This window comes from Mirounga leonina, unplaced genomic scaffold (genome assembly GCF_011800145.1).
Source record: "Mirounga leonina isolate KUSES-001 unplaced genomic scaffold, KU_Mleo_1.0 Mir_93, whole genome shotgun sequence".
NCBI classification, from domain to species: domain Eukaryota; kingdom Metazoa; phylum Chordata; class Mammalia; order Carnivora; family Phocidae; genus Mirounga; species Mirounga leonina.
Window position 1 is genome coordinate 12,571,902 of NW_023270854.1, and position 24,464 is coordinate 12,596,365.

Below are 24,464 nucleotides of genomic sequence, written 5' to 3' on the forward strand. Positions count from 1 at the left end.
AAACCATGCCAATGAAAACCATGTGAATCAGATCCTTGGCACATGCAGCTTTTCATGAATGTGCCTGAAGCTAGGATCCTTAATGTATATAATCTTGTCCCATTTCCTTTCAGCCCATAAACTAGATGTGTAGGAGGCCACTGTGTCTCCTACCACTTGATACACATACTAATGCACATAACAATCTATAAGTCCGATTCAGTAATAGTCTTGGGCAGGTATGATCTGAATCAAGATACAAGGACTATACCACCAAAGATGAGAGAAAAAACTCACGATCTTATTTCAGAAGGAAACTCCATGAACATTTTGGCATTGTGCACAAAATGAAAGAATAATAATAATGATAACAGAACTTATTTTAAGAAGGTTGCCCATTCAAATCCTTCATCTAGTGGCTTTTTCCCCCTCCAGTCAGTAGTTCCATTCATCTACTCATTCATCCCACAAATTTGCATCGAGAGCCTACTAGATGTTGGGCCTTGTGCCATACTGTGGGGATACTGTGGTAGGTAAATTTAAAACAACCCTGTCCCCGCCTTCAATGGGCCCAAAGTTTGGAAAGGAGACCCTTTATGAACAATTACAAGGCAGAATGAAAAATGCCACAGGGCGGTGCTGTCTGAACAACCAGGAAATAGAGTTCATGGAGAACTAGAGGGAGCAGAGAAACTTACCAGAGATAAACTAGAATTGATCAGGCCTACAAGGGTAGAAAGGAGGCCAAGCCACACATGCAAGGGCTCAGGGACAGTAGAGAACAAGGCAGCCCTTCATGTGACCGGCGGAGCTAGTGGTCAAAGGCAGAAAGAAAACAAACAGACTAGGGGGTAAAAAAAGAAGTGAAAAGCTAGTAATGAAATAAAAAGGAAACCAGGACTTTAAAATAATCCATCCAGTTGCGGAAGGAAAAAGATACATATGCCCAGAGAGGCCTGAGTGCTCTCCCTTAGGTCTCTGTGTCATGGTTCTGTACGAAGGAAAACATATTGTTTCCTAGCCATCAATTTTAGTGGGCAAGAGTCAGTAATGTTCATATTACCTAGAACACTGCTTTCCAAACTGCAGATTACAATCCACTGGGGGAAATGAAATACATTTAGTGCATGGACATCAGCATTTAAAAAAAAAAAAATGAGGGGCCCCTGAGTGGCTCAGGCTTAGTTAAGCGTCCGACTCTTGATTATGGCTGAGGTCATGATCCCAGGGTCGTGAGAGTGAGCCCCGCGTGCCGGGCTCCACGCTCAGCAGGGAGTCTGCTTGAGATTCTCTCTCCCATTGCCCCTTCCCCCATCTTTCTATCCTTCCCAAAATAAATAAAATCTTTTTAAAAACTGAAATACAGTAGTGTATGATAAGATAGAATAGGATAGGACACACGAGAACAGACAAAGAGAATAAAATAGATCATAGAGCACTGCTCACAGTAAAGGCAAGTATTATTTCATGTGCGCACATGCATGTGATCGACAACAATTGCTTGACAGCCACTGACCAAGAAGTGGGTCTACACTCAGTGATGATTCTAATCAAGTCTTGAAATCTTTGAAATCTTTCTTACATATTTAGGGCTTAATACTAAAACTCGGGGACCTGGCCACCAGGCAAAGTTCTTGCTCTTTGCTGTTAAGGGAACTTGCACACTGTGGGGATGCCTTTGAAGAGCTGGGCTTTGTGCCAAAGCAGGGAGTGGGAGCCTCACAGTGGCTGTTCATGTCGGTGAGAAGGGTGAGGAGCTAGAACGGAGTGGGCCTGTCACCCACATGGGCACCAGGATTTCCACAAGAGTCTTCTTTATGTCACACATACCAAAAATCCAGATGACATGAGATCTGTTCATGTAAAGGGACCCAGGCCCTAAAGAATCACTTTCCTATAACTGTCCCTGAAACATCTCTCCACAGTCAACCACTATCTCTCCAGGGGACAGATACAGAAGATTTGAGACTGGATAAAAATGGCCAAGTCACTGTTATTTAGAGCCAGTTTCTAAACAGTGATTATATTTCTGAGTGCTTCAGCGAAGCAGGAAGCATCTTTAAGAAAGCAGTTCATGGGCGCCTGGGTGGCTCAGTTGGTTAAGCGACTGCCTTCGGCTCAGGTCATGATCCTGGAGTCCCGGAATCGAGTCCCACATCGGGCTCCCTGCTCGGCGGGGAGTCTGCTTCTCCCTCTCCCACTCCCCGTTTGTGTTCTCTCTCTCGCTGTGTCTTTCTCTGTCAAATAAATAAATAAAATCTTAAAAAAAAAAAAAAAAGAAAAAAGAAAAAAGAAAGCAGTTCATGACTTTTTGCTTCCCTTTATATTAACTAATCTGTTCAAGACAGTGAAAATGTGTTCACTATACAATTTAAGTCCCGTGTGCCACTTTTCACCAGCCAGGAAATGCACAAATATCAGAGGAAAAAGAACTAATCTCTGTGGATGGTGTCTGGCTCTGGGTGTGGCTAGGCAGTTAGGATCAGTCCTGGTCCTGATACTATTAAAAATTTCTGGGGCTCTATATCGGTGAACATTTTGAAGTCACACCAGTCGTGCCATTTGTTGTCTGCTATGTGGACCACAGCGTTGTACCAAGTGTGTGTGTGAGGGAGTGGGGGAAGGTGTGTTGAGAATGTAGCAGTGTGACACTTACACCAGATTTGAAGAAGCGGTTCCTAAAATATGCGGACAACACCCCCTCCCCCCCGGTAAACCCACTTGTAGTTGAGGGATGGACAACAAACAGGAAAGGATCCCTCAGAATCTAACACTTACCAGAAAGGCAAACTAGACTGTGAACTTGAAAGGGAGCTCTACTGATAGTTTGCTAAGTGTGGTGCCTAGTGTTTATGATTACATGAAAGACTAAGCATTGCACTGTAGAAGTTTAGACTGTTTCATCAGGAACTCCTGGGAGCAGAGGTTGGCAAACTTTTTCTGTAAGGGACCGGAGAGTAAATACTTTGGGTTTCTGAGCCATATGGCCATCTGTCACAACTCAATTTTTCAGCTATAGCATGAAAGCAGACAGAGCAAGTAGGTAAACAAATGGACATGGCTGTGTTCCAGTAAAACTTTACAAAATCAGGTGGCAAGCCTGTTTTGGACTGAGAATTAAAGTTTGCCAACTCCACCCTAAAGCATTAAATGGCCCTCCGGAAATCAAAGATGAGATTAAGGACTCTGGCAAACCACACTTGATTCCTGACAGACCCCTATGCAACTTTATAACTAAATTTTATAACTAAAACTCTTACACCAACTAAATCTATAAAATCTCTTGATCCTCACAAGCATTGATACCACTATTTTATTATTATTCCTATTTTCCTATTTTTCAGCTGAAAATTAATTTCAAGTTATTCAATTACTTTTCCAACGGTGCACACGTTATAATAGATAGAACTTATACTTATATCATTTGGCTCAATAAGAATCAGAAAATCCAGAATCTAAATTTTTGTTTTGTAGCTAACTAAATTTTCTGGACAAGAAAGATGAACTTCCTATGTTTCTAACTCTTAACATTGAACAGAAACTTTCAAAATGACAACGGTGACCAATGTGGGAAAAGGTAGAGAATTTGATAAAAGAAAGCCTTTTAATTCACTGTAATGCCAACTACAAAGAAATGAGAGTCCTTGTAAGTTTTTCCATTTCCTCACACCACACACACACACACACTGAGTCCACCCAAGACTCTGGAAATGACTGGCAAAATCTAAAATGTAGGACAGGAATCTTGAAGGAAACCACAGTGCCAGGCCTAACTGCCTGAGATAATTAATGCCTTCTAATCTCACAGAATCTCCTTCACCAGCTCCTCAAAAAATACTGACCGTGGAGGCAGGAACCTCCATTTATCCTCCACCCTGATTTCAACTGGGATGCTGTGGAAGCCCATACCCACTTTGTCATACGAGACGAATGGTGTGTGCTTTTACAACCTGTAACAAGAGACAGGTCGGGATGGCTCTTAGACTGTGGTGTTGTCACTAGATCGCTCTGTGGGTCCTCTAGGGGCGGCTGGGAGCAAACCACTCATAAATCGGTTCTCTGTGCCCCATTGACAGAAATGGCCAGTCACCATCAAGGTGCAGGAAAATACACTCCCAACCACTTGGCCGAAACATTTCATGCACCGACCCCGCATATTGATTTTATGAGACCTGGCACACAGTAAAGTTCATAATCTGAGCCAGAACAGGCAGCAACATGTGTGAGAAAACAGCTCTCCTCTTTACTTTGATTCCCCTGAGGCATGCTCTCATTACATAACATCTTGTGCACAGAGAACAGTATCCTATTTTTAAACTTCAAAGGTTCATGTGTAAATATTTATCTCAATGAATACTGTCCCTATTTGTTTCCACCTTTGGTAATAGGTAAAAACATACTGCATACTGGTCAACCATGACAACAGCCTTACATAGAGAACGGCATCCTTTTATTAGTGATGTGATACAATTCTTGTCCATAGTTGAATAAAGATTTTTAAAATTCTTCAAAGTGCCCATCTATTAAGCACCACTTGCCTCACTAACTCACCTTTATTTTTTTTAAAGATTTTGTTTATTTGAGAGAGAAAGAGAGAGCGCGCGCGTAAAAGCAGGGGGAGCAGCAGAGGGAGAGGGAGAAGCAGGCTCTCCGCTGAGCAGGGAACCCAATGCGAGGCTCGATCACAGGACCCTGGGATCATGACCTGAGCTGAAGGCAGACACTTAACCAACTGAGCCACCCAGACGCCCCACTAACTCACCTTTAAAATGATACTACTGCCAGTGAATTTTGTTCAGTCAACCCGCAAACTCCAGTGTCTGCCATGAAAACAGGCTAATTATATACCAAGGGGACCAGTAGAAAGAAACTCGGATCCTTCTTATCTTATCCCTGATTTTTGTCCCTATTCATGCCCCCTCCCACTCTTCTCACAGGGAAAGAAAAATTGAAAAAAAAAGGTGGGGGGAGAAATGAGAAGAAAAGAAGCAGTAAAGAAAAAAGTGTTTTTCATCATTTCAGAAGTAGGGGGGAAAAAAAAACAAACAAGAAGGCTCTAACTATGGCCCGAAGTGCCACCTCAATTCAACACTTCAGTTTAAACGCTGTGGGTGGGAGGAAATTCCTAAGGCATTTTTCCTGCCTCTCCCCCAGTAGTCCATGCCCTGTGATGGCTGGAGATACTTGGAAAGAGCTTTGGGGGAGCAGGAATGGCTACAGGAGGCTTTCCAGGAGAAATGCTGCTCAAACTCCTTCTGACAGAAGTAAGGAGAGAAGCCAGTGAGGTTGACTGAGCTGGAGGGAAGGGCTCAGGTGCAGAGAATCACCATCCTTGGGGCTCCAGCCTCTCTCCGGACAGCCCTGATGACCAGCCGTATCCTTGTCTTTGCTCCTCTGGGGAACATTCTAAGACTATAGGGCTTGTCCCTACAAAACTTCACTGTGGAGCTCTTATCTCTTTGCTGGTGTTCCAGGCAGCATCACCCATGGCAACACAACCCAGGTCAGACAGGAAAACATAATCTGATTAGTTCTCAAAGAATAAAGGAGGAAATCAGTGTTTACTTTGGAGCAAACCCAGACCCCGTCTTCACTCATGAAACGTGAATAAAACAGCACACTTCCCTAGTTATGAAACTTAGGTTTCATTCCACCCCATGTAGATCTCTAAGCACTTTTCAGACAAATGAGAGACTTAATACCTCTTTTTTAAGAAAAACTTTCAGAACAGTTTTACTTCATCCCTGTTGAGGAATAAATGTTATTTTATTTATCAATATAAATATAAACTTCTCTACTAATATGTTAGTATTGGAAACCCTACCACAGACTTTGGATCAAAATCTTCCAGCTACAACTGTGATTAAATGCAAGGTTAGGGCCTAACAAATATAAACAGTCCTTTTCCTTCCTCTCCTCTGTGTCATGCCTAATAGGGGGCCCCGTGGGAAGCCCACACTCTAGTTTATCTTTATGAGCAAAAATATGAGCAGAGATGTCCAGGCTATACATTACTGTTGAACACAACATTTAAACCACAGAGATATTCTAAAATTTTTAAAATTTATTTATTTGACAGAGAGAGAGACAGCGAGAGAGGGAACACAAGCAGGGGGAGTGGGAGAAGGAGAAGCAGGCTTCCCGCTGAGCTGGGAGCCCGATGTGGGGCTCGATCCCAGGACCCTGGGACCATGACCTGAGCCGAAGGCAGACGCTTAACGACTGAGCCACCCAGGTGCCCCATAAACCACAGAGATATTCTAAAGCTCAGCAGCACCAGCTTTGGATTTTTTTTTTCGGGGGCAGGGGAACTTTTGATTCTGAATTAAGTTTATCAAGTACGCCAAAGCACCTAACATTCCTAAAAACAACAACATCAAGCTCAAGCCTCTCCCCATTGTTGCTAAAGTTGCCAAATATCTTTGATAATAATGAAAATATCACCAACAGGGATTGTCTAACACCTAGAAGATTTGGAGGGGGATTTTTATCATCCTGTATTATTGTTTCTAGCTTTTGTTTTGGATCTGGGAGCTGACATGCAACTTGTCATCAGGGTTTTAGATCATTTGCTGTTAAACAAACAAACAAAAAGGTAGAAAAGACTAGCTTGTAAATATCCATTCATTCATTCATACATTTATTTAGTACTGTTGTTACGTCCAGGGGATAGGAAGCCTGGATGCAAGCATTAAGTATGTTCGGTGTATAAATTATCTCTTATAAGCTTGGATTTATTCAGCAGTTGGTAGGCGTTTTTCACATACAGTAAAGAACAATGCTGATTTTCTTATATCTAATATGTTGGCCAATGTGATAGAGGCTGCCATCCACTGTCATTCTAATCTTAAAATCATTCTACAACCCTGTAGAGAATAGAGAGTGAAGAGGGGAGTTTATGATGCCTCAGGGAAGTGCGGGAGACTCTGGTTTTACCAAGCAAGGCATTGTCTGACTGCCAGAAGCCCAGATGCTGGAGGCAAAGCTGCTACTCTGAAGGCAGATGAATGCTCACATAGACAGCCACTGGCATTGCCCATCCTTTTTAGGGTGTCTGAAAATACTCTCTAATAACCCAGCATGCATAAGAATGCCACTTACCTCTTCCCACTGCAGTTCTGCCACCTGACTGCTGGGCTCAGGTTCCTCCTGCCTCCTCCCTCCTCATCTCTGCCAAGGTCCAGGGAAAGTTCCCCAGAATCCCCACTGGCTCAGCCCTTGAAGGAGGGCCTAGCAACAACAGCAGCAGTGGTGACAGCAGTGCAAGAAGCCCCTGTCCTCTCCCAGACAGCTCTCCGAAGAAAATCATGGAAGGGACACCACCGAGGCACACCAAATAGGCTTCCCTGTCCAACTCAGGAAGGCACAGGGCGCCCCCTGCTCAGCGCCTTGGTGTCTGTCATTCAACCGACCACATTTAATCATGAGCAAGTAAACTAAACCAACCACAGAAAGAAAACATTCTAAAGACTTTCCTTTCACATTCCCATCTAAACTGTGTGTATTTGGACCTAGAGCAGGTTATCAGTTAAGAGCCAAGAATCAGAGCCAGCAGAATAGAACACAGGGAGGGTGAGAGGGTGAGACAGAGCCAAGAGGGGCCAAGCACCAGGTGCAAAACTTAGACAATCCTGTCCTCTGCCCAGGACTGACTGAATGCCTGGGCTTCAGCCATTCCCATGACAGTCGTTACGTAGAGTTCAAATGGTGTCCCTGAAGATGAAGTAACTCAAGTCCCAGATCTCAGGATAAGCCTGCAACACATGAACAGTTTTTGCCAATAATAGATGGCAACGTGCAACTCTGGAGAAATGCTAACAACGCAATACACAGCAGAGACCATATATTCGGAACCAAACATCAGGATATGTCTTCTGGGAAGTGCGCTTCTGGTGGCAGAATAGAGAAGGGTGTGGTGTACTGGAAATTCCAGCTCCTCACTTTGTACCCACCTGACCTTTGGCAAGCTCTGTATGTCTTGCTTTGCTTGTTTGAAAAATGGGGAGAATTTTAGGAAATTTGTGGTTGAAAGGATTATAAGTAGCATATACAACGTACTTAGTAGATAGCAGGCATTTAATAAATGTAATTATTATTGTAATAACCTACTGAGACAGCCCTGGAAAATCCAGGATGTATGAGAGCTGATCCTATAAGATTCTTCTATTTACATATTACCTGTTACTCAAAGTCCACTTCAAATTCCCCATTTTCACCATCTTCCATATCATCACGAGCCCATATTGATTTCTTTCTTTCTTGATAATATGCTTTCATCATATACTTTACTAAATTTTCACTTTTTATACATAATTTTATATTGTCACTTCTAAGTCACTCCTACAAGACATATTCCTGAGCACAGAAAGCAAGCCATACTGCCTTAAAATCCCAAAGATTTAATATACTGTAAGAAATCTGGTAAGCACTTGAAAAATATGTACTTAATTAATTGTGGTCCAAGTAGTATTTTGGTTGGCCATGACTATAAACACCCTTCATACACACCTGGACATCTCCTAAATTATCTTTTGGAAAAAGACTTTTCATTTTGCATTTCATCATGATCTGTATGTAAAATGAAAATCTCATCTACGTCACAAAATTATTGTCACTTTGCCCTTGTTAAATACAGCCATGGCCCGTGACAGTGGAGCATAGAGATGTAGTGTCTGTGTGCTGAAATAAGGAGACTTCCCTGTTCATGTGAAATAAAACCAGCCAGTATCACTAATTTATAGAACCACTTCTATTCTCTATTTCCATTTATTTGGGTTGGGGATACTCAGTCTCCATCTTACTGGATGCCCTGGCCCATGGATTAACTGCCAGGGTAGAAAGGGTAAGAATGGTAGGCAGCACGGCATAACATAATAAGCTATCTGAAGGTCACTAGTCCTTTATAGAAACAACATCCCACGCATCCCCTCACCACACACACACACACACACACACCTTGGGATACAGGAAAATTAGACACATTGCCAAGGCTAGACTTAGAGTATAAGTACATCCCTTTTCCTCATCTCCTCCCATTCAAATGTTATGCAAATATATAAAGTAGTTCTACAAATCAGTAATAAAAGGAAAGACAATCCAGTAGAAAAATGTGCAAAAGATTCGAACAGGAACTTCTCAGACATTGCTAGTGGTAGTATAAAGTGGAAAAACTACTAAAACTGATTATAAGTCTGTGCATAAGCTGTTCCAGCCCTATATATGTACGCAACAGAAATGTGTACACATGTGTCAGATTAACTGCAAATTCAGCTTCTCTCGTAGTTTGCACCCTGCATTTTTTGTGCCAAATCTTGGAAATTTAAAGAATCTTACCTCCCAAATTCAGGTATATGCAAACAAAAGCTTGACTTTCAAGGCTATTATCTAGAAAATCCATTGAGGAACCTTAGCACTGCCCAATAGCATACTCTTTCCTCATGAAGGCAGTACACAAAGAAAACCTAGAAGATGGATATAAGACATCAAGGGGACAAGTAACCCTCAAATATTATCTCCAATTATAATCTGATACATTTAAAATTTAAAAAGTAAGCCAACTGAAAATATACAATAAGAAGGAATTATTTATATAAATCCTGCTATATCCTGTAAATGAATACTGTGCTGTTCTTAAGAATTATTTAACACAGGGGCACCTGGGTGGCTCAGTCGTTAAGCATCTGCCTTCAGTTCAGGTCATGATCCCAGGGTCCTGGGATCGAGCCCCGCATTGGGCTCCCTGCTCCGTGGGAAGCCTGCTTCTCCCTCCCCCACTTCCCCTGCTTGTGTTCCCTCTCTCACTGTGTCTCCCTGTCAAATAAATAAAATCTTTAAAAAAAAAAAAGAATTACTTAACATAGTAAGTACACAAATTAAGTTTAACATGACATATGCAATATGATCCTTTTTAAAATAGAAATTTAAATATATATATATATGAAAATTCTGAAGGATATTGGCATAATCTTAACAAAGGTTAGAGTTAAGGGAAGAATTAATGAGTTTTTTTCTTTATGATTACCTATAATTTTTAATGTTTCTACCACTGGATAAATTTTTATAAATACAATGTCTCTTTACATTTTCAATGGATTTAAGAGGGTTGATCCTATTCCATTAATTACTGTTGAAATTTGCTTCCAGTATTTTTTTCAGAGCATAGTTTCTCACTTTAAAAATATCCAAAGTGGGGTCTAGAGAGGTCCAATTGGGGAATTTAATAATTTAATTATACATCAGTAAAAAAAACTTTATCTGAACTAGTCAATAAGTAGTAGATGTACAGTATATGCATATTCCACTGTCTCTTATCCACACTCCATTGTAAGTACTATGGAGTCATATAAGAATGAAAAATAAGGCCAAGAGTATAACGATTTGGCCAAATGGATAACAGAGTGAGTAATGGAGAGCAGAAAAAACACTAAACTTTGTGGGCAAAGTTTGAGGAGGTACAAGATTTGCATTGCCTTCAAAAACTCTCCTCAAAGGTATTTATTAACTACAATGGTATAAAAAAGTAACTTTACAATGGAGAAACCTAGCAATCATCACATTATCCAAGTGATCGAGGTAAACGTCACCAGCAGTAAGACATATCAATATCATGAACACCCAGATGTGGTGCACAGACAAGGACACAGCATCATTCTTCTGGTTTTCTTGCCCAAAATACATCATCTCACTCCAATTAGGAGAATACATTGGACAGATCCAAACTAATGGACATTCTGTAAATTAATGGATCAATAAAAACTGTCAAGGTCACAAAACACCAAGAAAAACCAAGGAACTTTCACAGACTGGAGGAGACTAAGAAAAAATAGTAACTAAATGCAAGGTGAAACCCTGAAGAGTATGGTCCCAGGACAGAAAAAGGACATTAGTGGAAAAAATGGGTAAAATTCAAGTAAGGTTTGTAGTTTAGTCAATAAGCCTGTACCAATGTCAATTTTTTATTCGTGATCTCTCTACTAAGGTAATGTAAAATGTTAACATTACGGGAAATGGAGTGAGGGATATAAGGCAAATCTTTGTAATATATTTGCAACTTTTCTATAACACTAACATTTGTTCAAAACAAAAAGGAAAATGAAATCCTTACAACATGAAAAAAAGAAAAGAAAATCTCAAATATTGTTGAGTCCTGATTATAGGCCAGATACTCTTGTAGTCATTGTCATGAATAAGGCAGCCAAATTCCCTACTATCTGATTTATATTCCTTTTGTAGCTACTGTATACATTGAACAAATAGGACAAATGGAACTATTAAATACAAACTGACAGAAATTTAATGAGTATAAATGTAATAAATATTTATATTGCCTGACTGAAGTAGCCCATAAACTACTCTACCAGTAGGATACAAGACAAGATTTACAAATTAAACGCTGTACATCTACCACACCCTCCGCTCCCTCCCACCACGTCTGCCATCTAGTGACGGGATGGGGAGCTGCAGCAACACATCTACAGCCCTTAAGCAAATGTCAGTCAGCTCAGTGTTTAGGGATTACCCAGTTTAAGAGGAGCTGTGGCAGAAGCAGAGGTAGAACCCAGGCCTCTACATTGCCAATCTAACCCTCCCTCCAACTTTCACAAAAGTACCAAGTACCGTTATAACAATGGTGCAGAGGACAGAACACAGACTCTGAAGTCAAGCTGCTTGGGTTCAAATCTTGACTATACTACCAACAGTGGGACTTTAGGCAGGTTACTGACATTCTCTAAGTCTCAGGCCAAGTGACCGAGTGTCATCACATACACTTGTGGAGATCAAACTGGTAAAATACTTAAAATGGTGCCTGGCATATAGTAATGCCTCAATAAATGTTAGTTCTCATTGCCATTGTTGTCATCATGGTCTCCCACAAGCACAGATTATGTTTTATATGCATCTCATGTTATTGTCTCACCCATCAGGAAGAACCCAAGACACACTGGTTAACAAAGAGGTTGTAACTTAGTGTAAAAGCTGAATAAAATTTAGCTGTAATTGGAAAATCTGGTTACATTATATAACATGATGACACTTCGTTTTGGAGATGCCAGAAGACTCTTGACCATCCTTAAAAATTTTAGTTAATCTGAGTGGTATCCTAACAAGCTGGCAACCACTAAACTGTTCAGCTCCCAATGTATCAACACCTCGAACTCAGACAGGTTGGACTTTCTCTTCTACTTGTGAGCATCATTGCAGTGGGTCAGCTGACCTAAGTGGTCACTGACTCTCCTAAACTGTGGCTTAGATGTTCTGGGGAAACCAGCTCAACACAAGGTGTATCTTAAACCATCTCATGTAGGAGTATATAGGCTCTTTCATCTTCTTTATCAGAAGAGATTGTGAATGCAGAAACAAAACGTTTTTCCACATTGTAGCCTGGGGTCACCTTCACTTAACTATAGAACAATCCTAGTAGAATTGTCAGATGAGCTCTGGGCCAAGTTCATGGCATTAGTCCCCATCTAGCATATATCACTCAGACCAATGAATGCTGAACATAGTAGACACTCAGAACATTGAAGTATTTAAGGAATTAATTCCTTAACTGATTCAACTGATATCTATTGAGCAACTATTATGCTCTAGGCCTTATTGGCACTGAGACAACCAAAAAAGATTAAAAAAAAAAAAAAAAAACGGCCCTTATGACGTTCACATACTAGAGGAGAGAGACTGTCAATAAACAAAATAAATAAAATATATGAGAGTGGTAAGTGCTAAGGAGAAAAGCAAAATAGAGAAGAGGGACTGTGAGTGTGTAATGAGGTTGCAAGTTAGAAGTTTGGAGGATGACATCTGGAAGTGAAGACTAGGAATGTGGCCAGGGTCCCAGATGGACCTGTGGCCCACACAGGAATTTGGGTGGCATGGACATGTACGAAGGAGTGAGTGATGAGGGAGCCCACTGGAGCCTATCTGCATGAGGAACCAGGGAGCATCCTGGAAAGAATTCATGTTCAGGAGGAGAGTTGGGGTGTCCATGACCCAAGGACAGTGGCTCAGGTTCTGAGATAAAGGGCAATTGTACAAGCAGCCCACCTATATGCTCAGGTCATGTTCCCTCATACCTGAGTCTGAGCCCCAGGGCAGAAAAGCTTCATGGGACAGTTCAAATAGCCTCTGCATCATCCTTGAACAAGACTGGGAGAGCAACACAGCCCTGCTTGGGAATGATGACGGGATACAGCAGACAGGTAGCAAGAGTTTTCCGACCCCAGCTTCCACTGCAAACACTGCATTGTCTCCTCACACCAAATTCTTGAGCCCACTGGGGCAGAAGTAGCAGATCCAGGAACTCAAGGACACTTGATCCAATGCAGTTCTGGACACAACACCAACAGAGGGTAGCACTTTCGCGGACCTGTTGGTGACATCACAGGTGGCTTCTGGGGCACCAAAGAGGGGAGCAGATTCCACACTGATCCAACCACAAGGAAGGGAATAGTGGGGAATCTCAGTGAGGATTTGGGGCACTATGGAAGCAAGGGGCGGGATTCTGAAGGACCCACAACAACCAGTGAGATCAAGTGCAGAAAGAGTCTATTAGTCCAGTGTACGCTCTACAAGACCTTACAAAGATTTCATTAACAGAAAGGAGTATTTAAAAAAAAAAAAAATTCCATAGATCACATGTAGAACCTGGAAACCCTGCCAAATCCCAGTCTGGTAAATGTCAGCCAACAACCTTATTACCTCTTAACACACAGTCTTTTCCATGTTGATAGTCAAAGATGCTTGGGGACTAGACCGGGAAATTCTTGGCATGGACATCTCAGAGCTTTTGTGGGTGGGTGACTCTGACTCAAGTCCACATTACTGGACAATTCCATCACCCAGTTTAGCATCTCAATGGCACCTTCACTATCACACCTAAATTGTCAAAGATGCTATCTACATATAACCAAAATAAACCATGAGCAGTCATTCTGTCTACACCTCTAAACTCTTCTAGTTCTGCCAAAATGATTATTAACATGGAAAATGCTCCTTTGTGATGTATTTTATGTAGCTTGTAATGCATCTTTCTCACTATAAAGATGGCCATTTGGAAGCCCAAGTGATGTTTCCAGAATGCTAATCTGATCAAGTCATTTTCCTCAGAAGAAAGTCCTCATTCCCTGAAATGGCTACAGGGCTACCCACTTGGAGACCCCCACCCATAACTCCATCCTCATCACTTGTCCTTGCCTGTAACAGCCTTCTCACAGTGCCCAGCACCCAGGTGTCATTATTGTTCTGAAGTCTGTCTTCTCTGTTCATGAAGACAAGTATTGCGACTCTTTTGGTATTTGTTATATATACATACAGTTTAACATGGGGCCTAGAATTTAGTAGATGCTCAAGAAATATTTCTTCAAGAAATGAACCAAGTATCAATGAATAATGAAATGACAAAAATCTTTTAAAGTGACTCACTCTTGGGCAGCAAATCTGGTGTTGACTGGAGGTATATGTGCCTTTTGGGTCTGGTTGAGGGTAGGCTGGGTGCCCCCATTGAGCTCTGCTTTCTCTACTGACACAAAGAAGAAACAAGTGCCACCAATGGAAAGAAATAAAAGGAGAAGCTTCTCCCAGAATAAGACATATAAGGAGGGGGGAAAGATGGCGGAGGAGTAGGGGACCCTATTTCAACTGGTCCCCGGAATTGAGCTGGATATCTACCAGACCACTCTGAGCACCCACGAAACCAGCCTGAGATGTAAGAAGATCTGGATCTCTGCAAACAGAATATCGCAGGCGGTTGGTTTTGAGGTACGAAGAGGAGAGCCGTGATCCTGCGGGCAGATATCGGAGGATAAACGGCGGCGGGAGGGAGCCTGGCCGTGGGGATCCTACACCGCCAGTGAGTGACAGCCTCACGCGCTGCGGACGGGGCACAGACTCGCAGACCGGTAGCGTCGGGAAAGGACTTTAGGGCAGCCCCCGGGGTGGAGGACCAGACCGGCAGGCAGGGTCGTGCGCCCCCCCCTCCCCCCGGACAGAAACCGGAGCAACGGTCGCGCGCACGTGAACTGCAGCCTCCCAGACGGAAACCCGGTGCCGTGGTCGCGCCAGTGAACTGCAACCCCCGGGGGTGGAAACCCCAAGCGGTGGAGTCCCGCGCACGCGAACTGGGAGCGGCTGGCGGTTTTAGAAGCACAAAGGGCAGAGATGCGCTCTGACCTGGAGGCAGGACTGGGGGCGCTGCGGAGGGGCGCACAACCCAGGCCGCTGCAGTTTATAGCAGCACGGACAGAAACGGAGACAGTGTGGCCTGGAGAGCTCACTGAAGAACAGACTGCGGTCTCTCTGCTCTGAGGCAGAGGGTTGGAAACGGTCTCTTCTGCTCTGACTCGCGGAAGAGACGGGGAAAGCCGCCAGGGAAAGGCGCCAGAGAACAAAAGCCCCAAAGACTGATTCCCACCGAGCCCATCCCCCGCCACAGGGGCGCAGGGCAACTCCGCCCAAACAGGGTTGCCTGAGTAACAGCGCGGCAGGCCCCTCCCCCAGAAGACAGGCTGGGAAAACAAGAGGCCAGCAACCCTAAGGTCCCGAGAAAACAGGTGCATCTTGCTTGGGTTCTGCTCAATAATTTCGACTCTATACATTCCCTCAACCACCCATCAACAGAATGACTAGGAGGAGGAGCCCCCAAAATAGAAAAGACTCAGAGATTATGACTTATGCTGCAGATTTACAAATGGATGCAGACATAACCAAGATGTCAGAGATGGAATTCAGGCTAGCAATTGTGAAGACAATGGCTAGAATGGAGAAATCAATTAATGGCAACATAGAGTCTCTAAGGGCAGAAATAAAAGGGGAATTGGCAGAACTTAAAAATGCTATCAATGAGATCCAATCCAATCTAGATAATCTAACAGCTAGGGTAACTGAGACAGAAGAGAGAATAAGCGATCTGGAAGACAGTATAATAGATAAAAAGGGAAAAGAGGCAGCCAGGGAAAAACAACTCAGAATCCATGAAAACAGAATCAGAGAAATAAGTGACACCATGAGGCGTTCCAATGTCAGAATAATTGGAATCCCAGAGGGAGTGCAGAGAGAGAGAGGGCAAGAAGATGTATTTGAGCAAATCGTAGCTGAGAACTTCCCTAATCTGGGGAAAGAAACAAACATTCCAGTCCTAGAGGCAGAGAGGACCCCTCCTAAGATCAAGGAAAACAGGCCAACACCCGGCATGTAATAGTAAAACTTGCAAATCTTAGACCAAGGAAACCATCTTAAGGGCAGTTAGGGGGAAGAGAGTCCTTACGTACAGAGGGAGGAACATCAGAATAATGTCAGACCTACCCACAGAGACCTGGCAAACCAGAAAGGCCTGGCAAGACATATTCAGGTACTAAATGAAAAGAACATGCAGCCAAGAATACTTTATCCGGCAAGGCTTTCATTTAGAATGGATGGAGAGATGCAGAGCTTCCACAACCGGCAGAAGTTGAAAGAATATGTGACCACTAAGCTGGCCCTGCAAGAAATATTAAGGGGGGTTCTATAAAAGGAGAAAGACCCCAAGAGTGATCTACAACAGAAATTTACAGGGACAATCTATAAAAACAACGTCTTCACAGGCAACATGATGACAATTCATATCTTTCAATAATCACTCTCAACGTGAATAGCCTAAACGCTCCCATAAAATGGCACAGGGTTGCAGATTGGATAAAAAGACAGGACCCATCCATATGCTGCCTACAAGAGACTCATTTTGAACCTAAAGATACATCCAGACTGAAAGTGAAGGGATGGAGATCTATCTTCCATGCCAGCGGACCTCAAAAGAAAGCTGGGGTAGCAATTCTTATATCAGACAAATTAGATTTTAAACTAAAGTCTGTAATAAGAGACACAGAAGGACACTATATCATTCTTAAAGGGTCTATCCAACAAGAAGATCTAACAATTGTAAATATCTATGCCCCCAACATGGGAGCATATACAAAAGCCATATACAAAAGCCAACTGTTAACCAAAATAAAGAGTCATATTGATAACAATACATTAATTGTAGGAGACCTCAATGCTCCACTCTCAGCAATGGACAGATCATCTAGGCAGAAAATCAACAAGGAAACAAGAGCTTTGAATGATACATTGGACCAGATGGACCTCATAGATATTTACAGAACATTCCATCCTAAAACAACAGAATACTCATTCTTCTCGAGCGCACATGGAACTTTCTCCAGAATAGACCACATACTGGGTCACAAATCAGGTCTCAACCGATTCCAAAAGATTGAGATTATTCCCTGCATATTCTCAGACCACAATGCTCTAAAACTGGAACTCAATCACAAGAAAAAATTTGGCAGAAATTCAAACACTTGGAAGCTAAAGACCACTCTGCTGAAGAATGTTTGGGTCAACCAAGAAATCAAAGAAGAACTTAAACAATTCATGGAAATCAATGAGAACGAAAACACATCAGTCCAAAACCTATGGGATACTGCAAAGGCGGTCCTAAGGGGGAAATACATAGCCATCCAAGCCTCACTCAAAAAAAATAGAAAAATCCTGAATTCACCAACTAACTCTACACCTTAAAGAACTAGAGAAAAAGCAACAAAATGCCTAAGCCATGCATTAGAAGAGAAATAATTAAAATTAGAGCAGAAATCAATGAATTAGAAACCAGAAACACAGTAGACCAGATCAACGAAACTAGAAGTTGGTTCTTTGAAAGAATTAATAAGATTGATAAACCACTGGCCAGACTTATCCAAAAGAAGAGAGAAAGGACCCAAATTAATAAAATTATGAATGAAAGGGGAGAGATCACGACTAACACCAAGGAAATAGAAACAATTATTAGAAATTATTATCAACAACTATATGCCAATAAACTGAGCAATCTGGATGAAATGGAGGCCCTCCTGGATAGATAAGCTGCCAAGACTGAAACAGGAAGAAATTGACAACCTGAATAGGCCAATAACCAGAAACGAGATTGAAGCAGTGATCAAAAACCTCCCAAAAAACAAGAGTCCAGGGCCTGATGGATTCCCTGGGGAATTCTACCAAACATTCAAAGAAGAAATAATACCTATTCTACTGAAGCTGTTTCAAAAAACAGAAACAGAAGGAAAACTTCCAGACTCATTCTATGAGGCCAGCATTACCTTAATCCCCAAACCAGGCAAAGACCCCATCAAAAAGGAGAATTTCAGACTGATATCCCTGATGAATATGGATTCCAAAATCCTCAACAAAATCCTAGCTAATAGGATCCAACAATACATTAAAAGGATCACCCACCACGACCAAGTGGGATTTATCCCCGGGATGCAAGGGTGGTTCAACATTCACAAATCAATCAATGTGATAGAACACATTAATAAGAGGAGGGAGAAGAGCCATATGGTCCTCTCAATTGATGCACCAAAAGCATTTGACAAAATACAACATCCTTTCCTGATTAAAACTCTCCAGAGTACAGGGATAGAGGGAACATTCCTCAAGCTCATAAAATCCATCTATGAAAAACCCACAGCGAATATCATCCTCAATGGGGAAAAGCTGAGAGCCTTTCCCTTAAGATCAGGAACACGTCAAGGGTGCCCACTCTCACCACTGTTGTTCAACATAGTACTAGAAGTCCTAGCAACAGCAATCAGACAACAAAAAGAAATAAAAGGTATTCAAATTGGCAAAGAAGAAGTCAAACTCTCTCTTTTCACAGACGACATGATACTTTATGTGGAAAACCCAAAAGACTCCACCCCCAAATTACTAGAACTCATCCAGCAATTCAGTAATGTGGCCGGATACAAAATCAATGCACAGAAATCAGTTGCTTTCTTATACACTAACAACACAACTGTAGAAAGAGAAATTAAAGAAACGATTCCATTTACAATAGCACCAAAAACCATAAGATACCTTGGAATAAACCTAACCAAAGAGGTAAAGGATCTATACTCTAGGAACTACAGAACACTCATGAAAGAAATTGAAGAAGACACAAAAAGATTGAAAAATATTCCATGTTCATGGATCAGAAGAATAAACATTGTTAAAATGTCTATGCTACCCAGAGCAATCTATACCTTCAATGCCATCCTGATCAAAATTCCAATGACATCTTTCAAAGTGCTGGAACAAACAATCCTAAAATTTGCATGGAATCAGAAAAGACCCTGAATCGCCAAGGAAATGTTGAAAAAGAAAAACAAAGCTGGGGGCATCACGTTGCCCGATTTCAAGCTATATTACAAATCAGTGATCACCAAGACAGCATGGTACTGGTACAAAAACAGACATACAGACCAATGGAACAGAATAGAGCACCCAGATATGGACCCTCAACTCTATGGTCAAATAATCTTTGGCAAAGCAGGAAAAAACATGCAATGGAAAAAAGACAGTCTCTTCAATAAATGGTGCTGGGAAAATTGGACAGCCACATGCAGAAGAATGAAACTCGACCATTCTCTAACACCATTCACAAAGATAAACTCAAAGTGGATGAAAGACCTCAATGTGAGACAGGAATCCATCAAAATCTTAGAGGAGAACATAGGCAGTAACCTCTTCAACATCAGCCACAGCAACTTCTTTCAAGATACATCTCCAAAAGCTAGTGAAACAAAAGCAAAAATGAACTTTTGGGACTTCATCAAGATAAAAAGCTTCTGCACAGCAAAGGAAACAGTCAACAAAACAAAGAGGCAACCCACAGAATGGGAGAAGATATTTGCAAATGACACTACAGACAAAGGGCTGGTATCCAAGATCTATAAAGAATTTCTCAAACTAAACACCCAAAAAACAAATAATCAAGTCAAAAAGTGGGCAGAAGACATGAACAGACACTTCTCCAAAGAAGACATACAAATGGCTAACAGACACATGAAAAAAAGTTCATCATCATTAGCCATCAGGGAAATCCAAATCTAAACCACACTGAGATACCACCTTACACCAGTTAGAATGGCAAAAATGGACAGGGCAAGAAACAACAAATGTTGGAGAGGTTGTGGAGAAAGGGGAACCCCTTACACTGTTGGTGGGAATGCAAGTGGGTACAGCCACTTTGCAAAACAGTGTGGAGGTGCCTCAAAAATTTAAAAATAGAGCTACCCTATGACCCAGCAATTGCACTCCTGGGTATTTACCCCAAAGACACAGATGTAGTGAAAAGAAGGGCCATACGCACCCCAATGTTCATAGCAGCAATGTCCGCAATAGCCAAACTGTGGAAAGAGCCGAGATGCCCTTCAACAGATGAATGGATAAAGAAGATGTGGTCCATACATACAATGGAATATTACTCAGCCATCAAAAAAGATGAATACCCAACTTTTACATCAACATGGATGGGACTGGAGATTATGCTAAGTGAAATAAGTCAAGCAGAGAAAGTCAATTATCATATGGTTTCACTTACTTGTGGAACATAAGGAATAGCATGGAGGACATTAGGAGAAGGAAGGGAAAAATGGGGGGGGAATTGGAGGGAGAGATGAACCATGAGAGACTATGGACCTGAGAAACAAACAGGGTTTTCGAGGGGAGGGGGGAGGGGGCATTGGTTAGCCCGGTGATGGGTATTAAGGAGGACACATACTGCATGGAGCACTGGGTGTTATACGAAAACAATGGATCGTGGATCACTACATCAAAAACTAATGATGTATTGTATGGTGACTAACATAACATAATAAAATTAAAAACTACAAAAAAAAAAAAAACAGGGAATGGCTGCAAATGTGCATGAGGTTTCTTTTAGGGGCGAATGGAAAATATTCTCAAACTAGATTGTGGTGATGGTTGCACAACTCTAAATTCACTAAAAATCATTGAATTGTACGCTTGAAATGAGTGAATTCTATGGTGTGTTAATTTTACTTCAATAAACTGTTGTTTCTTAAAAGATAAAAAATAAAAAATAAGACATATAAGGAGTAACTCCCCCCAGAAAGACCCCAGAGCAAGAAGAGGGATGGCGCTCTTAGGAAGAGAATCAAAGGAACATGGAACACTAAAGCAAAGACTGAGAGCTGGTCAAGCATCAGTGTTATTGTTACGGGAAGAACTGGAGCCTCCTACCAGCAGCTATTCCTCTGTTGCCTTAGCTAACTAACTCGATAGGATGACCTCAGACCATGACATAATAGCAGTAACGTGGGAAAGCCATATAACTAATCATCCAAACCAGGACAATTTTGAGTGTGAAATAGGAAGCTACTGATTATCACACAAGGGCAACAGAGGTAAGCCACGCCTGAGCCAGTCATACCAGGATTATAGTCACCCCATCAATCCAGGCACTTCAAGGACAGCACAGGGAGAAGGAGCTAGATTCCTCAATACGGAAGTTTGAGGGTGGGGATTTCCCTCCAAGGTGGTCTCCATTAAGTCTTCATTTCTGCCATTCCATTCTGCTCCTGAAAATTTCTGAGAAAAAAAAAATGACAGATTTAGAAGTAAAGGGAAAAAGCTATATTTACCAGTAGATACACAGACAAATCGCTCTCTGGACTACTATCCAGGTGGTGATTTTTTCTCACTTTGCCTTTTAATTTTGCAGCAATTTCACATGGAGGACGCCATGCAGAGCAAAGAGACCCAAAAAAAGTTTGACGTTCTACGCCCCAGATGCACAATGACTCAGATTTTGGTTTGATGCTATTTACTGGCCATGGGGAAATACCAGGCTTCCCTGTGCATTGAGGTGTGGTTGTGAACGTGGTTAGGAAAGCAGTAATTCTGTATGAGTCGCTGTGACATTGTATATACCAAACACTCATCTGGAGGCTCAGTGTTCTTGAAATAAGAAGGGGAAAAAAGACCACTGACAAACTCAGAAGAGCTTTTAAGTATGAAAGGGAATAAAACTGACAGAAATGAAAAAAAAAAAAGACTATCAGAAAACATCTAAGAAAAAAGTAAAGACTTTTTTGTTTTTGAAATCCAGCTAAAGGAGATTTTCCTCCCTACTTCCTTTTTAAAAAAAAAAAAATTACTAGTCTTTAACTTTCTTGGAGCGGTTTTAGGTTTATAGAAAAATTGAGCAAAAAGACTTCCCACCTACCTCCTTTGGGGCCCCTCCCAACTTCCCCATTATGAACATCTGGCATTAATGTCATACATTTGTTACTGTAACCAATGAGCCAATACATTTACTATTATTATTAGTTAAATTGGTAATTACTTAGATACATTGTTATTAACTAAAATCCATAGTTTACATTAGGGGTCACTCTTTGTGCTGTACATCCTATGTGATTAGACAGACGTGTATGGACATGTCTTCTCCAGCATGGTGTAATATTGAATAGTTTCATGGTTCTAAGTGATGGACAGTTGGGTTGTTTTCCTGTCTTGGCTATTGTGAATAATGTTGCAATAAACATGGGACTGCAGAAATCTCTTCCATATACTGATTTCATTTTCACTGGATATGTACTCAGAAACGAGATTGCTGGATCATATAGTAGTCCATTTTTAATTTTCTGAGGAACCTCTGTACTGTGGTCAGTAATGGCTGAACCAATTTACATTCTCACTGACAATGCATAAGGGTTCCTTTTTATTTACATCCTTGCCAACACTTGTTCTGTCTTTTCTTTTCCTAACAAGTGTGAGGTGATACCTCATTGTGGTTTTGATTTGCATTTCCCTGACAATTAGTGATATTGAATATCTTTTCATGTACCTGTTGGCTATTTGGATGTCTTCTTTGGAGAAATGTCTATCCAGGTCCCTTACCCATATTTTTTTTACTGAGATAAAACTGACCTATAACATTAGCTCTTTGAAGAGTGAAAATAGCTGTGCTCTCCCCATCCCAGCTGGGTGCCCTAAAAAGCTCTTGGCTCCATCCTACAAAGAGGCTCAGGATCCTGACTCTAGTGCCCCTCCCAGCTGTGCTCTCAGGGGCTGATTTAATTGCTGTCTCTCCAAGTCCTCCTTTCCTAGCTCAGCACCCATACCGGTGCTTCTGAAGGCCCATCTGTGAAGTATTCCCTGCTTTGACTCTAAATGCTGACCATCAGCTCAGTTCCCATCCCTTCAAGAGGACTCTAAGGTTCTCTGACTGCAACCTGGGAATGGGCACTCATTCTGAGTCTTTTTAACAGATGGAGGCCAAGCCAAATGAGTGCCATGCAGCTCGGCTATGGTCATGCCCAAGGCGTTTGGTCCATGCGATACCTCCGTGCTCCTGCACAGCACAGGCCAGGTTCATGTCGAAGGACCCAGCATTCACTGGGCTGGTTCCATTCACTGTCTCTTCAGGATGATTAAAGTGAGAAGTAGATGCCAAGATACAACTCTTATTTTTCTCCACCCATCACTATTGCTCCAAGTCTCTCCATTGTTCCACAGTTAAACCCACTGTACCCGGGGACTACTGGGGTATTGTGTGAAGTAGGCCAAGGTGGCTTACGAAGCATGAGCTTATAAAGGACACTAGAACGGTACGCACAGCTACTTCATCTTTATCATTAGAGAGTCAAGTCAGCCCCATCCTTCAGTGCCCTGATGGGAAAGAGGAGCTACTGTCAGCTAAGACCACTGTCAATAGCAAAAGAGGGTGTCCCAGAACCTCGGGAGGGAAGCAGTGGCTGATTTTAGACTGCCTCTTCCAAGACAGGCTTAGGGAAGAAAGAATTGAGGGGATCCTCTGCTTTGCTCACATCTCTGACAGAGTTCTGAAAGGAAGTACTGACCAAGAGGGCACTGAGAAGGCAATAAATATATCACGGCCTTTATTATCTGATTATCGCCTCAGGTTATCTTGAGTAGAAGATAAGAAGGATTTCTTTTTAAGTTTTTTCAAATTTTAAAAATAAAAACCCTTTCTAATAAAAATACGATTTCTGTTTTTTTGCTATTCTGAACTTTTACTCACTGCATTATTAAAAAAAAAAAAGAAAGAGAGAGGGAGGGAGGGTGGGAGAGAGAGGAAGGAAGGGAAGAAGGAAGGTAGGAGAAGTGGGAGGGAGGAAGGGAAGGACAGAGAAAAATGAATGAAGGAAAGAAGGAAGGAACAAAGGAAGGGAGGGAAGGAGGCAAAAAGAAAAATCTATTATTCAATTTAGGGCTGAAAATATTTGGCCAAAAATTCCATGAAAATGTTCACTGAATTAGACTTCTCCTTATTCAGTATCCTTTCATAAGTCATTTAATTGCTGTGGTATATTAAAAATCTTTAAAGAATTGAAGGCATTTTGCGTATTTATTATAGTGAACACAGAATTTTGAACTAAAATTCATGATGTTGTATCTATGCATGCAAGGAAAATTACAATATTTAAAAATCCCATCACAGTTGAAGCCCTCAAATTGGTTTTCTGAAGGGCAGACTGGTCACTTTTTCAAAAGCTTATGGATATACAGAAGTCAAACAAATCAAACCCTTTAAAATTAGTCTCACCGACTTGATTACGTCACCCAGATAGCACTTAAATGAAGCTCCAAAGACAAGAGAACTAGAGGAGCTTTTTTGCAAATGTACCTGCTTCCATGATTTC